We start from the raw sequence: 23453 nt of genomic DNA, 5'->3' as shown, positions 1-23453 counted from the left end.
ATGATTTGAAAGACATTCTGATCATCACAACCTCACTTTTCACATACACAATTATTTATCATTAATAGAAGTGCCATATTTTATTTTTTTAAGTTTATTTATTTGTTTTGGGAGGGAGAGAACAGGAGAGGGACAGAAAGAGGGAGAGATTCTCAAGCATGTTCCGTGCTATCAGCACAGAACCCGACACAGGGCTCTGTCCCTCAAACTGTAAGACTGTGACCTGAGCAGAGATCAAAAGTCAGAACTTATATGACTATAAATGCCCCTATAAATGCCATATTTTAGATTTTAAATGGCATTGCTATCCATTAGCTTTTGGACGACCAACTGCTATACATAGTATCTATTAGCTTTTCCAAATGGATGAAATCCAATTCAGTTTAAAATATATTATTGAATGGTAAGTACATTTCCAAACAAAATGGATATCATAATTTAATTATTATAAAAAGGCACATAGACTACTAGTTTTCACTATGGCATATATTATATCTCTAATAAGTAAAAAATTGAACAAACTGAAAAATCAAAAAATTCTTCTTAGAAACCTAAAGGAAGTGAGTTTTTGTTTTTTGTGTTTTTACAGAAGCACTATTTCCATATACAATCAGAGAATATGTTAAAGCTCTTTTCAGTAATTGAATAAGAATTAAACTATTGATGCTATCATTGGTTTTCTAGGATTTCAGCCGTCTTCTGCTATTGTCAATAATATATATTAAATTTTGAGACCAAAAAAATATGAGTACAAATATTGCTTTAAGAAATTTTTCTTCATAATCTCCAATAGCTATTATATTTGAAACTTAAGAAACCCGTTTGTAATATTAATTGCTATTGTTGGCTTTTTGTGTCTGTAGTTCTAATTCCCTGATTGTAATTGTAATTATTCCTATGTCTGTGTGGAGGGATCAGAAGTCAGAAGATATGTTTTCTTATTCTAGTTAGAGGCCAAAGTGTTGGCCTTTACTTCTTTACTAATAAAGGCCCTGAGGTTTATTTTGAAAACAACATTCACAGATGAAAAGACAAAGTCAAGTTTTTCAACCTTAAGTGTTCTGTATTTCTGTGTAAAATAAGACTTTATTCACTCTGTTTTATAAAATAAAATTCAGGAGAGAATTACCATCCATAGTCTATAGGTAAACAGATCCCAGGGTTTCCAAAAGAGTCTGGTGTCCAAATTTCACTTTCCTACAAACATTTCTAAACTTGTGCTATCATGTGTTCTGATTTAGTCTTTGACTAAATAATATAATGAAAACAAGCCATGGTAATACTTATTCTGTGCCAATAATAGTGTGACAAAGACAATCCCCCTGACCAAGCTCTGGCCAGGCTCCTCTGAGCCCTCTTCTTGACTAGGCTTCAACTGCAGACTGTCACTACAAATGTTTTTGCCCACTGTCACCCCGCATCTGTCCCCAACACATGCTAAGAGACTTGAATAAAACTAGTATGGTTTCTAACAGCTCAAGGTCATAATCCTAGAACAAGGATTCCAGTTCCCTTAAGTTCCTGTTCAAGAAAGCTCAAGGCCCTCGAAAGAATGTACTGTCTGTCCCTGCCAACAAAATAGGGCCCCCTTATCTCCCAGTTTCCATATAAGCTCAGGAGTCTATCTTTGATGAGAGCCAATTAGTAAATCCAGATGGCCAAACACACTAACCAAATCCCCATCTCACTTTGTGTAAATTTCCACTATCCTGACTGTGTGCATGCCCTGTGTGTAATTTCCTGACTCTCTTCCTTCATTCTCCATATAAAAGACTCAGTTACCACTGCACTAATTGAAGTTTAGTTTAGTTTAAACTGGGCTTTCTTGCCAATTGTGACAGTTATTACTGTGTAAAATCTATCTGTACCACTTTAACTGGCTTTATCTTTCAAAAATATTTCCTTCAGCAATTCATTCATTGCCTAATGTCTTTGAAGGAGGGAATATCATCTAAATATTATAGATGAGCAAACAAAGACATGAAAAGTCATATAACTTGTCCAAGAACAAACCAAATGGTGCAGCTGTGGTAAGTTGACATCTAGAATTGTAGCTTGAGAAAGTTTGCCCATATTATTACTTACAGCTTTATTCCACAAGTAAAAAGCTAGCTACTACATTTCTATTACTGTCCTCAACTACAGTATGCACTCAAGTCTTATTTTTCTTGTACTGAGTAATAAGGATGCAAGTTAAGCCTGGCCCTTTTCAATCCAAGGATAACAGATATTGTACCTACTCCTTATCCGTAAGCCCCACTTTAATCTTCTTTTATAATGTATTTCTAATTACAGTGGTATCCATTCAGATGTTATATAACTATGCAATTTAGATGGCATTGGTGCTGCTTTTCTTCCATTTTTTAAAAAAAGTGTTTGACTTAAAAAATTACTCTCATATATGTATTTAAATTGAAGATATGGCTGTAAATATAGATAGATATAACACCTCCAGTAGAAATGAATGTATCCTTTGGAAATCATACCAGATATTAGTAGGCAGATAAATAGTACTTGAAGGCTAAATCAATTGTTACCCATTAAACAGTAAAACATCAGTGGTGTTTTACTCTGCTATGGCCCTGATGAAAGAGGTACCTACATGATCCATAAATACACTCATTCATTATAAGCAGACATCTCTATTAGCTTTTAGACACTACATTATTAAAATTATAACCTCACTAAGCAGTCAACTAACTTTTAATCTCTGTTTTTATATGGTGGTAAAACTCTACTGACTGGAAATAACAATGTTATAAAGAACTTTCCTGTAAATTTACAAACTGGGAAAAAATCTTAATAACTTTCTGAAATAATCAGGTTTTATTTGAGTCTAAAGTGAATTAAAATAGCAAAGTAAGTGAGCTACAACTGTCCCAGTAAAGTATATGTCGTCTTTCCAGTGAGAGGTGATTAAAAAAAATGCTCCAGTATTCAACCAATATTGTTCTCCATATCCATGAATCCAGGTTGTCCCAACATGAGCCAAAATAATACATTTTATGAGGACACTTATCCTTCACAGAATTATGCACAATAAAGGGACACTTAGGTAGCTATGGGCTTATTGTATGTTGATAGAATTCTAAGGAAGGCTCCACTTTCTCCTGTGCTCTGGTGATCTTCACCTCAGGGCAATGCACCAGAAGAACATTTGTCATACGTTAAGGTGTATGGCTTTCTTCTTTAAACTGAAAAGGTCAATGACAGATTTAAGAGAGTCTATAGAATACAATACAGATAGAAGGTAAGAATCTATAAATTGATTCTCTTAAAATTATTCCTGTCTTTCCACCGAGTATCTTTCTGTGTTACTAGGGAAATTAGTATCCAAGTTTGAGGACCAATACAGATATTGGACCAAAATCCAGATATTTTGGAGATGCTGTGTATTATCTTACTAGCTTTGATTTAATAGGCATTGGTATAACAAGAAATCAAAAATATTGAGGTCATTACAATCCTTACCAAATTTAGTTCTGTCACTCTAATGGTATATCCATAGTTCAGTTTTAATTTTATCTACTTGTATATTTTTCTCTGATTATTTACCCTTATTTTCATGACATTTTTCTGAAAAATTTGCCATTTTTAATGCATTCTAATGTTACTCCTGTATGCTGATATTAAATCTGATATTTATCTGATAATTAAAATAAATCAATAAATAATTTATGACAGAGGTAAAATTTTAACAAGTAAAATTTAATTTTACTTTAATCTAAAACACATTATTAAGAAGCAGAGCACCACGGAATTCTATATTGGCTCCAAAACTGAGAAGAGAGTTGACCAGTTGTGGACATAGAAGCAGATAGTGACAATTAGAGAATGACACAAGGATCAGCAGAATGAAGAGCAACCGACATCATTTGTTGAGAAATGTTTTGAGCAGGTATAATGTGATATTACTTGAGAGTTTTAACTATGGATTGCCAAATAATTTGCAAACACTAATTAAGATCTACATACATCGTCTCTGCAGGAAACAAAAGATTGATATGTACCACTTAGACTATCAACTATATTGTCAAGAATCTATTAGTTGCAGCATTCACTGTAGTCTCCTTTGTTCTTCTCTGTTCACTATTACACTCATGGCCAATTCTTAAAACAAAATATGTGAGTATTGTTAATGCTGTCATTGTTGATAGGTAAAGCACATAAAAGTATTTAGAATAGCTCTTTTCTTTTTTGTATTTGTTTCTGTTTTTTTTTTTTAATTTTGTTGGTTTGTTTTGTTTTGCTTTTAAGAAGACTTTAATGTAAATATTCAAATTCAATACATTTCTATCAGAAATAAAACATACCCACTCTTGGGGAAATTCTTGGATGACTTCCTATATATGTATCTGATGCTCATGATTTTCTCTTATTTTTACGGCCTATAATGAGCCTCAATATGTCCTTAACACAGACTCATTTGTACTTTCTCTTATACTTAGTATAATATATATAATATATCTAATGAGTCAGCAAGATCATGAATAGATTGCCTTCTGTCCCAAACATTGATATAGATCATATCTTTCCTTAAGCTATTGCATAATCTGAGTCTAAACAACTCAGTAGTTGAATATTTGGAGCTAGAATAGAATGAGAATGAAGAAAGAATGGTCTTCGCAAATGCTATAAAGAAATTCAGAGTGTAGTTGGTCTTTACTGGCCAGCAAATATGCTCTGAATTAGTATTTTGATCTGTCTTATAGAATGTAACTAAGACCAACAAACGTGATTGTATTGACCATGTATATAATCATGTTCTTACAAAATCAACAACTAAAGTATTTGTCTCACACCCATCCCAAAATAATACTTACATGTTTTATATTTATCTATATTCAATTTTAATCTATTTAGCTATGTTGAGGGTATTGAATAAAACCTATCAGTTATCACTCATATCTGGGACACTTGTACCTTATCAATGGTACTGTAAGAAAAAGAAAATATAACATGTTATTAGAACAGTAACATTAATAAGTACCTGATTATAAAGCTGATGCCTTCTATCCATTCTTCTTCTATTTTCTGTACTTATATTAAATGCAGCATTGCCATTATCTATGAGTATGCCAACTCTGACTACCCAAATAGATAATGGGAACCTAATAAATACTTTATAGTTTACCAATTACTAATCTAAAGTGAAGTTTCTTAAAGTTGCATCCTTAATAACACTGTTTTGTATATAATCCTTAGATACGTAAACATTAGAAAGTGACTGTTAAATTAGAAAGGTACACAAATTGTGTATAATTTATCCTTATTGGAGCACATATGAAGTTGTTGATATGTTGTATTAGGTTAGATGCCTAAGTTTTCTTGTGAAAAAATTAGATTTGCTAAGCATATAGTATAAAGAGATAAAGATATACTCAGGTACGTCATTCATTGTCATTTAGATGTATTTACAATGTACAGGGTACTCTGCTTTCAGAGAGTAAAGTTTTTAAAATTAGTTTGGAGGTATCCTTGTTCTATCAAGAACATACTTCTAATATAATCACAGGCTAGATTTATTTACTTTGGATTTTAATGTCTTAAAGATAAAACATTCTTACTTGTTTGATAAAACAGAAAGCCCAGTAACACTTTGACCAATAATATATAATGAAAAGTACAAAAAATTATATTTTGAAAGAACTCATATTTTTCTATAATTCAAACACAGCTCTTTCTTCAGTCACCAGAAATCAGAGGTATAACATTTTTAGAAAATTGAAAAAGAAGTTATTGTAAACTGTGTGATCTTTGTGGGGAAAAAAGTAACTACGTAAATATATTTTGTTAAAACTAGTTATAATGGGGTCAGTCCTCACTTGACATGATACCACGTTAACAGAAATGTGTATGCATCATAATGGTACAAAGAGAGAATACAGTTCCAAATTCAGAAGTTTCAGTTACCACAGTACAGTGTAGAGCAATGACTGACTATATCTTTAACTAAACTAAGTCAGTAATAATTTTATCTAATTAAAATTATCCTCAGGGCTCCTGGATTGCTCAGTCAGTTGAGTCACCAACTCTTCATTTCAGTTCAGGACATACCAGAGTCCTGGGATCGAGCCCCACATCAGGCTCTGGGCTGAGTGTGGAGGCTGCTTGAGATTCTTTCTCTCTTTCCCTCTGGCCTTCTGCCCCCCACCCCCATCCTCTCTATCTCTCTCTCAAATAAAAAGATTTCTTCTTATCCTTCAAGTTAAAACTATCTATATATTATCCAAACAGAATAAACTTTATGTAAGCCTTTTATCTTGATATATTCTGTCCTTACTATTTGAAATTTGCAATAATATCTCATATAAGATTTACCTCCATCAAATAATTTCAGAATAATCAGTGATTTCAGTAAATGCATGCATGTTGCTTAGTTTAGAAAACCTCTGAGATTTATTTTTGACAATGCTTCATAGGCAAAATATTTTTTGCAAGACTTTATTTTCAAAATTATTACTTGTAATATCTCAGATATATCATTCTTAATGGAGCTGTTTTTAATCACTTTTTAAAAACAATAAGTTACTTGGACTATTTCAGTTCTTAGCATATTTTTTTTAATCTAGCTTAGTTATTTGCACTGACAGTAGTATATCATTTTTTAATTTTATTTTAACTACTTCAAGTGTTTGGGTTTTTGAAAACTTTATCTTTCATTTTATAGTAAAAGGTTTTATTTCTTCTTCTTTTCTTTTTCTTTACTTAGACTTTATTTCTAATTAAAGAAATTTCAGACAAAAAGCTATGTAAGAGACATTTATAGGGGGATGTGGGTAGAACTGATTCCTGCCACTATTATTATAGCTGAACTGAGGACTTCCTCTAAACAGCAAAATAAGTAAATTAATTAATTAAATTTAATTAAATTTTAAAAAGAACAAAGAATAATCTTTTTTAAACAATTATTCTGAGCTGTCAGCACAGAGCCTGATAAGGGGTTCCAACTTATATACCCTGAGATAACACCTGAGCTGAAATCAGAAGCTTAAGTGACTGAGCCACTCAGGTGCCCCAAAATCTAGCTGTCTTTAATGGAAGTGTGAATTTTGAAAACTAGTACCTAGGAAACAGAAAACAGTAGAGACGTGAATGTATTTAAAAAAAAATATATATATATATAAATATAAAAAATATATATAAATAAATAAATAAATAAATAAATAAAAATATATGTATATATTTGACTGGCCTTTGTCCCCAGTTACTGAGAGACACATTTGTAAACCTTTAGAATTTTCTGAGTGATAGGCACACTCTTGTTATTCATGGTGCCCCTTCTCCTTCCACTACCACCACACTTGATAGTTTATACTAACAAGTGACTCATGCTTGGCCTTTTAGATAATTTATGCTAAGAAAATGACTCAGGATAAGGCTGGCCAAGCCAGAAAGACCAATATATAATTATAGAGGTAGAGATTTGAACAATATGATGGTAATATTAACCTGAACTCCAGTGATGGAAGGGGGACTGGATACTGAGTCACATGGCCAATGATTCAATCATGTCTATATAAATAAATAAAAAGTATGGACACCAAATTTCAGGTGCGCTTCCCAGGTTGGCAATACTCTACATACAGTCACCTATCAATGTCCCAGAAGGGTAATACATTCTGAAGCCACTAGGGTAGGAGAGTAGACACTTTGCATTTGGATCTCATATATCACTCTGTGTGTCTCTCCCTTTGGTTACGACTTCTTCTTCCTCCTATCATAAAAATTGTCATTTTAGGTACAATGATCTCCTGAATATTGTGAGTTGTTCCAGAAAATTATTAAACACTTGGGAACCCCCAAACATGTAGCCAGCTGGTCTAAGTGAGGATGGTCAGGACCCCTGAATTTGGAGCTAGTGTCTGAAGTGAGGGCAGTGTTCTGGAGGACTGTGCTTTTTATCTGTGAACTTTGGTCTAACCTCCAGATAGTTGTTGTCAGAAGTCATTACAGAAAGAAATTAATGCTTTCTTTCTGATGGACTTATATCGGTGATCTGCAAGTCTCTTGTGTAAATTCTGACCTATTTTCAAAGACTCTTACATTTAATCATCTTTATAAAACAGTCTAAAAATTCCAACTCTTATCTATTTTTTTTTCCTTTGAGCACTATGACACTCGTCAATGCCTCTTATTTAACATTATACTTCAATTAAGCTCTAAGATAAGTGAGGTTGGTAACTTTTAGCGCAGTGTCTACTCTGTACTGCTGATGCACTGATGATATATTGTTCTAAGAATCTGTAACCAACACGCTGGGAAATTTCTGATACGTGAAGCAATCAGCTTTTATTTAAGAGAAGCTCTTTCCCATGATTGTCTTTTACCCTCTTAGATATCATTATAATTCTAATATGTAAGTATCTGATATACCGGTGTCTTAGATATCAGCATAATGTTATGTATATGTATATAATTCTATATTTATTATATGTGGCAACCTTCTCCAAATTCTGAGTTATTGGAGTTCTGGACTCTGTCAAATACTTTGGTGTTGCTGCAAATAATAATAAAGTTACAGTCATGTTTCAGTGAGGTAATAAAATTTGCAAGACAAAATGGACAAAGCAAATATGAAAAGGAAAGTATCTCAAAAAGTTAATGTTTGCCCCTAAATTTGACTGTATCTCTATATATATATCACATATCATATAGCAGAGATAGAATCCGATATTTTGTGTCTGTATCCTACTAATACATGTAGTTGAAGACTAAATGGATTGATTTTGGAAACAGATTAGAAAAACAGTAGCATATTGACAAAGAATGGTTTTAAGTGCTTTTTTGTGTTTTGCTTTTGTTATGATTTTATGATTTTTTATTTCTTTAAGTACATACCTACACTTAATACTGTGCTAGCTAAAGCACTGTAAACATTATCTCACTTTTCTCATTATTTATTTTGTTATTTATTTGAAATTTTTAACATTTTATTTTGAGAGACAGAGAAAGACAGAGCATGAGTAGGGGAGGGCCAGAGAGAGAGGAAGACACAGAATCTGAAGCAGGATCCAGGCTCTGAGCTGTTAGCACAGTGCCTGACATGGGGCTCGAACCCATGAATTCCAAGATCATGAACTGATCCGAAGTTGAACACTTAGACTGAGCCACCCAGGAGCATCTGTGATTTATTTTAAACGTGTATTTTATATATCATCACATATCATAATTAAGTTTATCATTGGAAGACAGTGGAAAACATAATGTGCAATAAAATTTAGGAACAATCCAATTAATAAGGATTTTTAAAAAATAAATTATCACAGGGGCGCCTGGATGGCTCAGTCGGTTGAGCATCCGACTTCAGCTCAGGTCATGATCTCACGGTTCGTGAGTTCAAGCTCCGCATTGGGCTCTGTGCTGACAGCTAGCTCAGAGCCTGGAGCCTGTTTTAGATTCTGTGTCTCCCTCTCTCTCTGACCCTCCCCTACTCATGCTCTCTCTCTCTCTCAGAAATAAATAAAACATTAAAAAAATAAATTATCACAGATTTATAGCAGGTAGCATGATAATTAAAAATTTCTTCAGTAGAAACTCTTCCGTTTTTTTCACTTCTGTATACTGACAGAGCTTTGCATATCTTTTCCTATTTTCAGAAACATTATGTTAACTTGTTAGTCATGATTACAAACACAAGAGAATAGAAAAAATATATAACAGGAAAAGGTTAATCCAATTCTCTATGCAGTTTACATGGCTTATTTTGTTTCTACTGAATGTACTCTGAATGAGAGAAGCTTAGATGTACCAAACTCTGATGTAAATTCACATGTAGAAAACTTAATAATGATTGTGAGTTACTTCCTTCATTCAGATTCACTACATATGAATTTTATATATGGTTGCATATAATCATTTAGTCTTTGGCTTGAAAATTAGGTTGTACCATAAGCAATGTTGACAGAAGCAAATATCTTAAAATTGGAATATCTTTCAGCTCCACACACCTATGCTTCCTAAGTTAATATTCATGACCAACACATTGCACAGAATAGTAGATACTAGAGATTATCTCTGTGTACAGTATGGCCCTTTCATTATAAAGATATCATTATTGGCTGATAAAGTAATATCTTTATTATTATTTATCTTTCTTTAATTCCCACACCACAACTTCTGGGTTGAATGGAGACAGTTAATTTTTTTTCTTCATAACTAATGTGATGTAGTCTTAAAACCTCCTTTCTGAGTTAAGTAACCACAGTATCTTTCTATGTTTATGGCTGTTGTAATATAATTCATTTCTGCCCTGTCTCAAAAACTACATTGTACTTACAATGTAGTTACATAGATGGCATACTGTGATAAAAACCACCTGACAAGCTAGGCACTGCCACAGTCCTGTACCTAGACCATACACGGCTGCAGTAATGAAAATCAGACCTACACTACTCAGAATCACAGTTCTGCCTGAACCCCCAATACTTTCAAGGAGCAGTGTTTCAAATGTGGATGAGGTTGAGAGAAGAGTTGAATCATTTGGAGGAGAGGGTTCAGCTCTGAAGTTAGGGAGGGCCTCGTGAGAGTAGAACCTGGCACAAGCACCAGAGACAAAACAAAGATCCCTGAAATCATTCTGTAAAGTTTATCTGACATTCAAGTGTATACATATACATATAGTTTGAATCATATCTAAGATATCTGAGCTTCTTCTTTTACGGAGGCTTTAGCTCTTTCTATATGGACTTAAACTTTTGAGAATTAACAATTACATTGTCTAATTTCTTGGCGATTTGACCAATCTTGGTTAGTCTCTTTTTTGAAGTCTTAACTGCGTCTTTCCGTGGGTAAAGCAAAGATCATACCCTCACCTATCCCTTGTAGAACTAGACTATACTTCTTTCAGATCAAGGCTCTGATAGTGCTTGGATTTTGTTCTTAGCTGGACACAAAAACACATTTCTATCAAATGTCCATTCAAAATCCTAATAAAGTGAGGGTGTTTGGGTGGCTCAGTTGGTTGAATGTCTGACTTTTGATTTAGGCTCAGGTCATGAGGCATTGTGGGATGGAGTCTAGGTCTTGGGATCGAGCCCCACATTGTGCTCCAGGCTGAGTGAGGAGCCTGCTTAAGATTTTCTATTTCTCTCCCTCTGCTCCTCTCCCTGCCTGGCATTCTCTTTCTCTCTCTCTCTCTAAAAAAAAGCAAAATGAAACACACACACACACACACACACACACACACACACCTTAATGAAGTGAGTTATAAAATACAGCACATCATTACCCTGACCCATCATTGCACTTTGAAGGCAAGCTCTTTAGCTCATCCATTCCTTTAAATTGTTCTGCCAGAGGAATCTATTTTTTGCCATGATAAAAAAAACAAAAACAAAAACAAGTGTTATTATGTAAGAATAATAATAAGATGTAAGAATATTATGTAAGAAAAATAAGTGTTATTATGTAAGGTAATAAAGGAGACCCTTCCATGTGGAAAAAAAAGGCTCCTTTCAACCATCACGAATTTGTTATTACCACTACAGTGGCCAACAGTAGGTAGGGTCGCTCCTCTTTTAGTATTCAAAGGTAAAGATATGATTCTTGCAATAATTCTGCATGGTACAGAGGAATACTGCTAGATCATTTAAACAATAACTAGAGGAAAAAGAATAACAAAAAGTTAGTGTATAGAAATACAGAAGGTAACATAAAACTAGGAAATCTGATTCAAATAATGTGATTTACTCTGTGAGTCTCATCCTACCTTCTGGCCTCCCTCCAAGTTCTGTGCATTTATCACTTTTGGAGTTAAGACCCATGCAGCTATTGTCTCAGGAATGTACAGTTAAGAAATAGATGCTTCTAGGGGCGCCTGGGTGGTTCAGTTGTTCAATCGCCTGACTTCGGCTCAGGTCATGATCTCACGGTCCGTGGGTTCGATCCCCATGTCAGGCTGTGTGCTGACTGCCAGCTCAGAGCCTGGGGCCTGCTTCAGATTCTGTATCTCCCTCTCTCTTTGGCCCTCCCCTGCTCTCGCTCTCTCTCTCTCTCTCTCTCAGAAATAAATAAAACATTTTTGGGGCGCCTGGGGGGCTTAGTCGGTTAAGCGTCCGACTTTCGCTTAGGTCATGATCTCGCGGTTCGTGGGTTTGAGCTCCGCTTCGGGCTCTGTGCTGACTGCCAGCTCTGAGCCTGGAGCCTGTTTCGGTCTGTGACTCCCTCTCTCTCTGACCCTCCCCTGCTCACGCTGTCTCTCTCTCTCTCTCCTAGAAATTAAAAAAAAAAAAAAAACATTTAAAAAAAATTCATGCTTCTAAGGAAACAGGATCATTCTTTCCTTTCCAAAGTCTCTTTCTCTCTGAAAATTCACCTTCTCTTAGATTGATTGATGGTCTGTATAACATTCCAAAACTCAAAACTGCCTTCTTCAGAAAAAACCTCAGGCTGTATTTACAAAAGTCTAGCCTTCTTACACGGTCAACAGACACTCACACTAGAACACTACGAAACGTACACCACGTACCGCACCCTGGGGCTCCTCCGGCTCTACACACGTTGCCGCTGAGAAGTTGTATTGTAATCAGTTGTATGCTTTTTTGTATTTTGTGAAACACTGTTTCTTTGATAATGAAGTTGTGATTCTTTGTATGCCAACTATCTCATGAATCCTGTACACAGAAAATTGCCTTGAAAAATTTTCCCTGTGGCACTTTTAATCCCTAGAACTCAGGTATAAATCTGTACGTTTAGGCTTTGAGGCAAATCATGGTGACAGACATTGAAATGCATTCAGAATCCTCTCTCCCTGCTGAGGTTTACATGGGGAATAGGGAATACTTATTAAGATGAAATGTTAATGCAAATGACCTCAATCAACATGATGCTATGATTTTTTTTTTTTTTTTTTTTTCGGAAATCCAACTTGGCCTTACCAGCTTCACAGCGTAAATGCTCAAAGGAATCCATTAGTGGTCTGGTGGTTTAAAGTGTGGGATAAAGGAATCAGCTAGGAAGAACTATTATCTTGAATGTTCAAGCTATTAAATGAAGACTTTTAAACAAATGTAATCTCAGAAATTTCTTTATTAAACAAGAGTTTTCTCTTTTAAACAGAACTATGTACATTTAGAATAATCGTGCATATTTAAGCTAGTATAATTACTCATATTTCCTATACTTACTTGCAGCAAGTATACTGACCAGAGTCTACTCTGTTATGTCATATGGTCTGTAACTACAAATAGTGTTGCCACGAAATGATTACAATGTAAGAGTAAATTAGTAAGACTGATTATGTAATAAATCATCCCTCTATAGCTACATGGTCAGATTATTTGATGATGCAGGGATGCAATAAATGGAGAAAATACCTTTGTTGAATCCCCTGTAACCATCTCTATTGTAATTGACTCCTATGTTCCCTGCTTCTCCCACCTCCTGTATTCAGGCTAGGCCTACTTGGCCCCCCTCAAAAATCAGGTTGGTAGATTCTAATTTCTGAAACCAATCGCAACCCTAGACTCAGAGGAATAAATATAAAATTTCTGAGCCACTTTTTATGGTTCTTTAAATTGATCTTGCAGCCAATCCTTAAACTTTGCTCTCTCAGTTTCCTAGCTATGAACTAATGCTGTTATAGTGGTAGTTGTTTCCTGATAGTCTAGACTCTTAAAGTCTAGATTTTCTATTCAAGTCTTTTGTGCCACTTTGAATTGCATTTCTAAACTCTTCATCACATGAGCAAAACCCTATTTTTGCTAAATGATTTTGTATTTCCCTTTATGCAAATAAAAACGGAGAAATATGGGAAACATATATGCAGATCCTATTTAATATAGATCCTCTACATTACTTATTGTGTATCTGCTAAAAATCTGTGTATAAACTGCACATATATATAACTCAATAAATTTTGTAAAGTACATGAATTTCTACTTCTGTGTAAAATAAATAAATTGCTAGATGGGGCAATTTATAGTTGAAGTGGAGATGCTGCAAACATGTTGTTAATTATGCTTATTACACAAAGTTTAATCTGAAGAATATTCTTATAATGTATGCATAAATGTGGAAGATGAGCCAATAAATCAACTGTGGACTCATAATCGATTAAGGAGAATTTACTATAGACATCCAAGGCCAAAAATGAGGAAAAAATAGGAATCATTTCCAGCTTCCTTAGACTGTATTTCCAATAAGAGAAAAAAATGTGTTTCATCAGCTTTATTGAGACACAATTGACATGAGACATTGTGTGAATTTAAGGTGTGCAGTGTAATGATTTGACACGTGTATACAAATACACTGCAAAATGTTTGCCACAATAAAGTTAGTTAACATATCCTTCACGTCACATAACTACTGTTTTGTTGTGGTGGTGGTGGTGGTGGTAACAACTTTAAAGCCCTAATCACATAACAACCTTGACAAATACAATTCTTTATTGTCAACTGTAGTCACCATGTTGTACATGAGATCCCTGTAATTTATTATTGCTTATACTTTGTACCTGCTAACCACTATATTTCCATTTCTTCCACCCCTAGGCCCCTAAGAACTATCTATCTTCTGCTTCTATTAATTGCATGTTTTTAGATTACACATATAAGTATGATCATAAAGTATTTGTCTTTTCCTGTCTGGCTCATGTCACTTAAAATAAGACCCTCAAAGTTTATCCCTAATGGATTTCCATTTTTTAATGTTTGATTAATATTCAATTGTGTGTGTGTGTTTGTGTGTCTGTGTGTGTATCACATTTTCTTTATCCATTCATTCACTGATGGACACTTAGGTTCTCATCTCTTAGTTACTGTAAATTACACTGTAGTGGATATGGGTTGCAGATATATCTTCAAGATAATGATTTCATTTCTTGCTGATATAAACCTAGAAGTAAGATTGCTGAGTTATATATATGGTAGTTCTATTTTTAATTTTTGAGGAAACTTTACACTGTTTTTCATAGTGGCTCTACCAATTTATATTCCCAACAATAAAGCATCAGGGTTCCCATTTCTCAAAATCCTTTCCACTTTTGTTATTTTTATTTTTTTATTTTTTAGTAATAGCCATTATGACAGATGAGAGGTGATAATTCATTGTGGTTTTGATTTGCATTTCCCTGATACTTAGTGACGTTGAGGACCTTTACATGAATGTGTGGACCATCTGTATGTTTCCTTTTAAAAAATGTCTATTCAAGTTCTGTGCCCATTTTTTAATCAAATTATCTTTTATGCTGTTGAGTTGTATGAGTTACTTTTAGTATATTTTGAGTGCAACCCCGTATTGAATATATAGCTTACAAATATTTTCTCCCATTTTATAAGTTGCCCTTCATGTTTTGGATTATTCCTTTTGCTGTGCAGAAGCTGTTTAGTATGTAGTCCCACTTGTATATTTTCTTTTCTTGCTTGTGCTTTTAGTCTCATATCCAAAAAATTGTTGCCAAGACTGATGTGAAGACACTTTTGCCTATATTTTCTTCTAGAAAGTTTATGGTTTCAGGTCATGCATTTAAGTCCTTAAACCATTTCAAGTTAATTTCTTGAATAGTGTAAGATAAGAGCCCAATTTCAGTCTTTTGCATGTGGCTTTCCAGTTTTCCCAATACCATTTATTGAAGATTATCCTTTCTACATTGTGTATTCATAGTTCCCTAGTCAAATACTATTTCACCATATATGTGTAGGTTTACTTCTGTGCTCTTGATTCTGTCCCAATGGTCTATGTGTCTGTTTTTATGTCAGTATAATAATGTTTTGATTACTGTACCTTTATAATATAGCTTGAAATCAGAAGTGCGAAACCTCCAGCTTCATTCTTTTCCCAGATTGCTTTGACTATTCAGGATCTTATTTGGTTCTAAGCAAATTTTAGTTTCTTTTCTATTTCTTTGAATAATGTCACTGGGGTTTTGGTAATGATTACATTGAACCTGCAGATTGCTTTGGGTTTATGGATAATTTTACAGTGTCCATCTATCCATTTATTTGTGTCTCTTTCAATTTCTTTTATTATGTTATTTACATAGCATCTATTTCTTTTATTCTCATAGCATTCAGTGTATACATCGTTCACTTTTTTAGTTAAGTTTATTCCTAAGCATTCTGCTGTTTTTGATGCTACTATAATCAGGATACTTATTTAAATTTATTTCTCAGATAAGTCACTGTTAGTTTATAGAAACAAAACTGATTTATATATATTATGTGTCATGAATCTTTACTGAATTTGTTTATTAGGTCTAATAATTATTTGGTGGAGCCTTTAGGGTTTTTTGCATACAAGATCACATCAGCAACAGAGATAGGTTTACTATTTCCTTTCTGATTTGGATGCCTTTATTTCTTTTTCTTGCCTATTGCTCTGGCTAGGACTTCCAATAGGAGTCGATACTGTGGACTTCTTTTTCTTATTCTCGCTCTTAGAGGTAAAGCTTTCAATATTTCACAATTATGATGTTAACTGAGAGTTTTTCCAAACACGGCCTTTAGTATGTTGAGGTATATTACTTCTATACCTAATTTGTTGACAGTTTATCTTGAAAATATGTCGAATTTTGTCACATACTTTTTCTGCATGCTTTTTCATTTAAATGACCTTATAAATTTTGTCTTTCATTCAACTAATGTGGTGTATCATATTTTTGCATAGATGTTGAACCATGCGTCAATTCCAGGTATACTTCCAAATTAATCATGGTATATGATCCTTTTAACATGCTATTGAATTTGGGTTCCTAGTATTTTGTTAAGAATTTTTGCATTGATATTCAATTTTTGCATTTATAGGATATTGGCCTATAGTTTTGTTGTAGTTTCTTTGTGTTGTAGTGTCCTTCTCTGACTTTGTTATCAGAGTAATCCTGGCCCCATAAAATGAGTTTAGATGTGTTTCTTCCTCTTCAATTTTTTGGAAGAGTTCGATAAGAATTGTTATTAATTCTTCTTTAAATGTTTGGTAGAATTCAATCATGACACTACCTGGCTCTGAGTGTTTCTTTGTTGGAAGCTTTTTGATTGCTGATTCAATCCTCTTACTCTTATTAGCCTATTCAGATTTTCTAGTTCTTCATTATACAGTTTGTTAGCATATATTTGTTCATAGTAATCTCTTAAAAAACTGTATTTCTATGATATCATTTATAATGTCTGTTCTTTCATTTACAATTTTATTTATTTGGATCTAGTCTCTTTTTTCTTGGTAAATCTAGTTAAATGTTTGTCAACTGTGTTTATCTTTTCAATAAACTAACTCCCTTTCATGGGTCTTTTCTGTTATCTATTAACATTTGTTTCTGCTCCAATTTTTATTATTTCCTCCATTGGCTAACTTAGGAGTTAGTTTGTTCTTTTCTATTTCCTTGAACTATAAATTAGCTTATTTGAGATCTTTCTTTTTTGTAACGTAGGCATTTATTTATATAAACTTTCCTCTTAGAACTGCTTTTTACATACCATAAAATTTGTTGTGTTTTGTTTCCATTTCTTTTTTTTATAAAATTGTTTTAAATTTCCCTTTTGATTTTCCTATTTGACCCACTGGTTATTCAGGAGTGTGTTCTTTAATTTCCACATACTAGTGAATTTTCTAATTTCCTCCTATTGATTTATAGTTTTATATCACCAAGATACTTGGTGCAATTTAAATATTTTTAATTTTGCTAAAACTACTGTTTTGATTTAATATGTATGGCTTATATTAGAGAATGTCCTATGTATGCTTGAGAAGAATGTGTATTTTGGGACTATTCAATGGAATAGTCTATAAATTTCTGTTAGGTTCTTTTGGTCTAAGGTATAGTATGAGTCCAAGATTTCCTTACTGATCTTCTGTCTGGATTATCTGTCCATTGTTGAAAGTGAGGTATTAAAGCCCATTACTACTGAAGTCCCAAACTATTATTTATTATTTTTTATTTACCCTTCATATCTGCTATTGCTTAATATATTTAGGTGCTACAATGTTGGGTGCAGATATACTTACAATTGTTATATCTTCTTGGTAAAATGACCCCTTATCAGTCTGTTTTGCCTGATGTAAGTGTAGCTACCTCTGCTTCTTTTGTTTTCCAATCTATGGAATATCTTCTTCTACCCCTTTATTTTGAGCCTATGTGTGTCTTGAAGCTGAAGTGTATCTCTTTATATATAGCATATTGTTGTGTCCATTCAGCCACTCTGTGCTTTTTGATTGGATAATTTAACCCATTTATATTTAAAGTAACTACTGCCATCTTGCTAATTGTTTTATGGCTCTTATGTAGTTTCTTTTTTCTTTTCTTTCTGTTTTACTAATGATTTTCCATAATGGTATGATATACCTTGATTTCTTTCTCTTTACTTTGGATTCTCTGGAAGTGGTAACTTCCAGCCCAGCAGCTAAATACCAGTGCAGGTGTCAATGGTCGCTGGCCAGTGGTATGCTCACATTTCACTACAAGGGCTAGCTACAGTTGCCTGTGCAATGTCAGGTTGCATACACACATGTACTGGTGAGGATGAGGACAAGAAGCAAAAGCTGGGACCAATTGTGGTGATACTGGTCATTATGAGTTTTTGGCTGTTAGCATGTACTACCATGTCTGTTGGTACTCACCACAAGTGCACAGCAGTGGAGACTGACTTGGGGAGTGAGTCCAAGCGTGTGTAGGGGTATGCACTGTTGGAGCTTCAGGTAATCTCAATGATGTAGGCCACTGACAGGAGATAGGGCCAGATCCAGGACGACAAACAACAGTGATGCCCTGGCAGTCAGTGTGCATTCCTGTGGTTGCACATTTCCCCACAGTTAGGTACCTGGCAGTGGAGGCCAATGATAGGCGTAGGGCAGATGGATAGTTAAGGGGACAAGTTGCAGATGAGCTTAGTGGTACAGGCCAGTGACAGGAGATAGGGCTAATATAGCTCCATAAGCAACTTTTGTGGTTTTGGCTATTGTGCACCTCTGTGACTGCAGGATACTGCTGTGGGTGCACAGGAAGCAATGGTCAGTTTCAAGCATCAGACCAATGGTATGCAAGTGCACAGTTGGAGGGTTTAGCCCAAAGTGACACCTGTGGTGGTCTAGGCTGGCATCTGGCTCTTGTACAGCTGGCTGCTGGTGCTGATCCCAAGGGAGGAGAGGTGGAAGAATAGAAAGAAATTCAGGTGGTTGGTGTCAGGGAAGTTAATACCTGTCAGGTGAAAGCTGGAAAAATCTTCAGGGGATCTACAGCAGCAGGGCTGGGTGTTGGCTTCTTCAGGGGCATAAGCTGCTGGGGTCATCTGCAGAGCAGGTCACTGCGAATCGCTGTCGCTCCCTCTGCACGATTGCCTGATTCAGTGAACCCACTTTTCTTTCTTGTTCCTAGCTATCTCTACACATCTCAGCTTTGACAGTCTCTGGGTGAGGTGACACTAACCCAGGTCCTTCATACAGTTGCACTGAAATGCTGGGGGAGCTGGCTGCTCACCTTCTTCTCCCTTTCGCAGCGAGGGAAACTCCAGATGTGTTCTCTCTTGGTGCTGAGAAGTGCCAGCCAGAGGGCTCGGATGATACAGCAAAATGAAGCTATTCTTTCTTCCCTCTACATGTGGTTATTCTCAAGTTTTTTGTTCCACTGTCTTGCTTAAAGTTTCTTAAGTGGACTCCAGGGCTCTCCTGGAGCCGTTTTTGTTCACAGAATTGTTGGATTGTTGGTCTTGAGGGACAGAGGCTGGCATCTGCTACTCTTGTCATCTTGGTGACATCATTCCAGAAAAAAAAAGTGTTTGTAAAGAAAATAAAAGCTTCTATCTGCATGAGAACATATAAAATTCCACTCTTCACTTTTGATGAAGTTTCTCTACTGAGAACTTAGTTCTAATAACTAGCCAAAAAGAACTTTTAAGTATATCAATGGTATTTTTCAAAATTATGTTAAACATATACAAACGTACTTAGATGACTCTATAGTGGGTCTCTGCATCTATGCTCTTCTTCATAGAAATATCTAAATAATTATATTAAAAAGAACTAGAGAACTATCCTTTGACAACGTAGATTGGGAAATATGGCAACATTTCAAAGAAATAATGCTAAATATTTTGCCTATTCTTTTTGCTTTTGTGTTTTATATTTGTTTAATTGTGTTGACAAACTTAAGAATTTGGAGAAAGAATAAGGTTTCCAATCCATCAAATAAATTAGAATTTTCATTTTGATAAATATAAATGGAAGTTTAAATAATTAAAATTCAACTGGTTGTTTGTAAACCACATAGACAAACTTACCATCATGTCATTTTTAAGTTCCAACCAGATACTAAGGATTTAAATTTTCTGTAACTGAAGTTTTAATCTATTAAATAGAAAATACTTAAGATACTGTACTGCTAAAGTCCTCTGAAAATAATCATGCTAGTAGCATTGGGAAGAACATGGGCTTTAGAATAAATAGAATAGGATTCAAATAGGAGCTCTGTCTTATACTTCTTGTGTGATCTCAAAAAACATCATCTAATCTAATCATCACCCAGTTTTCTTATTCAGATTTTGAAGAGATTAAATAAATTGATCCGATAAAGTCCCCAGCACATTTCCTGAGATAAGTATTCATTTCCTCCTTCTCTCCTTTTCTTATGTTTTACTAAGTGATTTGGTAATGTGCTCTGAATCAGGAAAAGTTGAATTAAAGTCCAAAGATAGGCATTAGAGTAATGAATGAATTATTTAAATGAGTCTATTGTGTGTATGTGCATTTTATGTGTTTATAAAATATTTTGGATAAAAATATCTTTATATTTTTATCAGATGAAAGCCACCACTGTGGTATACCTACTCACTATATTCATTATGAATAACTGACATCCATGATGAAGTCTACTGGAGTAATGTTAGGAATTCTCATTCCTTGAAGTAAAAGAACTATGTATGGGATTTCTTACTTATTACATCACCAAATGACACAGTAGGAGATCCTAGTCTCAGTCCCTCCAAAAATGATCAACAACTTTGGGAACAAAAGCTCTCTCTAGGAGAGCTCGGGAGTCCACTTAAGAATTCCTTACTTATTAATGCTCTTTCCCAGTATTACATTTGAGAGGGAAAATAACATGGTTTAGAATACCACTTATTAGTACCACAAAATTTCACATACAAGAAAAATAATAATTACAAGATTTTATCTGCCATTCATCCTCACCCTCTCATGACTTTGCCTCTAGCATATGCTCCCCTCTGGCTTTAATGCATTGCCCAGCAGCCATATATCTTCCTTGTTAAAGTGTTTTTCACTCTTTACTGTAAAGCTCATATTAGTTCTCCCATAAAAAAAGACCTGGTTTCTTTCCAAAAGAGCTGTTTTCTTCAAGTTTATTCCTTTTTTTAAACATTTTTAAAAATGTTTTATTTATTTCTAGGAGAGAGAGAGACAGCGTGAGCAGGGGAGGGTCAGAGAGAGAGGGAGTCACAGACTGAAACAGGCTCCAGGCTCTGATCTGGCAGTCAGCACAGAGCCCGACGCGGGGCTGGAACCCATGAACCGCGAGATCATGACCTAAGCGAAAGTCGGACGCTTAACCGACTAAGCCACCCAGGTGCCCCTCTTCAAGTTTATTCCTATAGGGTGTTTTGCATATGTACTATCACTGTGTTGCAACTTGCATCCCATTAGTTGCAAAAATATGTTTCCCTAGATAATATCCTTGAAAGTGGACGATTGCTCTCTGAAGTGCTAAATGGGGGTACTAGATATAGTTTTGTTGAATGAATGAATACATGAGTGAAAATTGGATATAAAATTGAACACCATTTCACACTTAATGAATATCTCCAACCTGTCTATCTGTTTTGGATTACACAGAATACATTTTTGACTGATTTGGAAGCATCTTATTTAAATTCTAATTTTATTATTGATTTACTTCCCAACTTATAAACATAGGTCATTTTGATAAAATTCATTTGAAAAACACTCTTGGCCATTAAGAGAGTATAAAGCTGAATTTAAAAAATCACTGTGATCTTCCTAGAATACTGTTACTTTTAAAGTAAGTTAAACAGATTATACTTCAGATAAAACATTTTTTACATGTCTGTCTTATCTCCTGTGCTTTATTTTTTTGTTTCACACAGTAGTAAAGGCAACTATTTAAATATTCTACAATAATGTTCTTCAGCTGCTGAGTTCATTTCTTTTTGTAATCTATGAGCAGCACCGGTTCTGTGAGCACAGAACCATCTAGAAATCACTCCTGACCAGAGAAGAGAGCTGCTATACATCACAATACCTGTTTTGATATATTCAAATACTTAAGTCACTTGAAAGGCTGCATAAATAAGAGCATGGAGAAAAAAGATAAAAGGATAAGAAAAAGACAAGAACACTTGATGAATAATTACTTAGAATTTGAAGGTATGATTCTTAAACATATATGAGAAAAAATATTCCTGGGAAGAGTGAACAATCTCTCATTTTTTCCCCAATTTTTCGAAAGCCCACGTGAATTATTTTTGTTTTAAAGTCCCTTTCTTAGTTTACATACTTATATTTCTGCCTTCCCTTTCTTTGAGAAGTGAAAGGCAGCTGTAAATTCCATTATATGATATGCCAGATCAATTATATATCCATCAGATAATTCTTATTGATTTCTTTCCTCTTGAGTTCTTTGAGGCTCCAGCCAGCATTTTATTCAATCTTGTGCTTCCAACCCTTAAATCCCAAGTACATAGATTATGTTTAACACATATAAAATCCACATCAAAATAAACAAATAATAAATATGTATACATATGCCTATGTGTCTATGTGTGTGTTTGTACACACGCAGTATAAATAAATAGACTGATTTTACATAATGGTTTTTCATAACTAAAACAAATTTTATACAATGACTTTTAGAAACTAGATACCCATGAATACACATGAATGTGTGTGTATATATGCACACACACAAACATACATTATATATAAAAAGACTTATTTTACATAATGTTGTGGGGTTTAAAACTGCCATTACCGCAAAACATGGCACCTGGGCATATTGATTATTGTAGGCTCAAGGACTTTGAGAAATGGCAGGTCCAGGAGGGACTTTTGATCTTTCCCTGAAGCAGGTCATAAGACCCTAATGTGAGATGGAGGCTCTGTATATCCAGAGGAAAGGAGCATTTTTTAAATCTTATTATTTTTTTTGGAGGGGGCGGAGGGAGGAAAAAGAGAGAGAGAGAGAGAGAGAGAGAGCATGTGTGAGCAGGGGAGAGGGGCAGAGGGATAAAGAGGGAAAATCTTAATCAGGCTCCAAGCTCAGCCAGAGCCCAATGTGGGGCTTGATCCCATGACCCTGGGATCATGACCTAAGCTGAAATCAAGAGTTGGACACTCAATGGACTGAGCCACCCAGGTGCCTCAGCAACATAGGAGCATTCTTATTTTCATTTTTTTTTTTTTTTTTACAAATAGTTTATTGTCAAATTAGTTTCCACATAACACTCAGTGCTCATCCCCACAAGTGTCCTCCTCCATGCCCATCCCCCCCTCCC

This window comes from Hyaena hyaena, unplaced genomic scaffold (assembly GCF_003009895.1).
Source record: "Hyaena hyaena isolate Hyena2069 unplaced genomic scaffold, ASM300989v1 scaffold_1556, whole genome shotgun sequence".
Taxonomy (NCBI): domain Eukaryota; kingdom Metazoa; phylum Chordata; class Mammalia; order Carnivora; family Hyaenidae; genus Hyaena; species Hyaena hyaena.
This window is presented reverse-complemented; position numbering follows the sequence as displayed.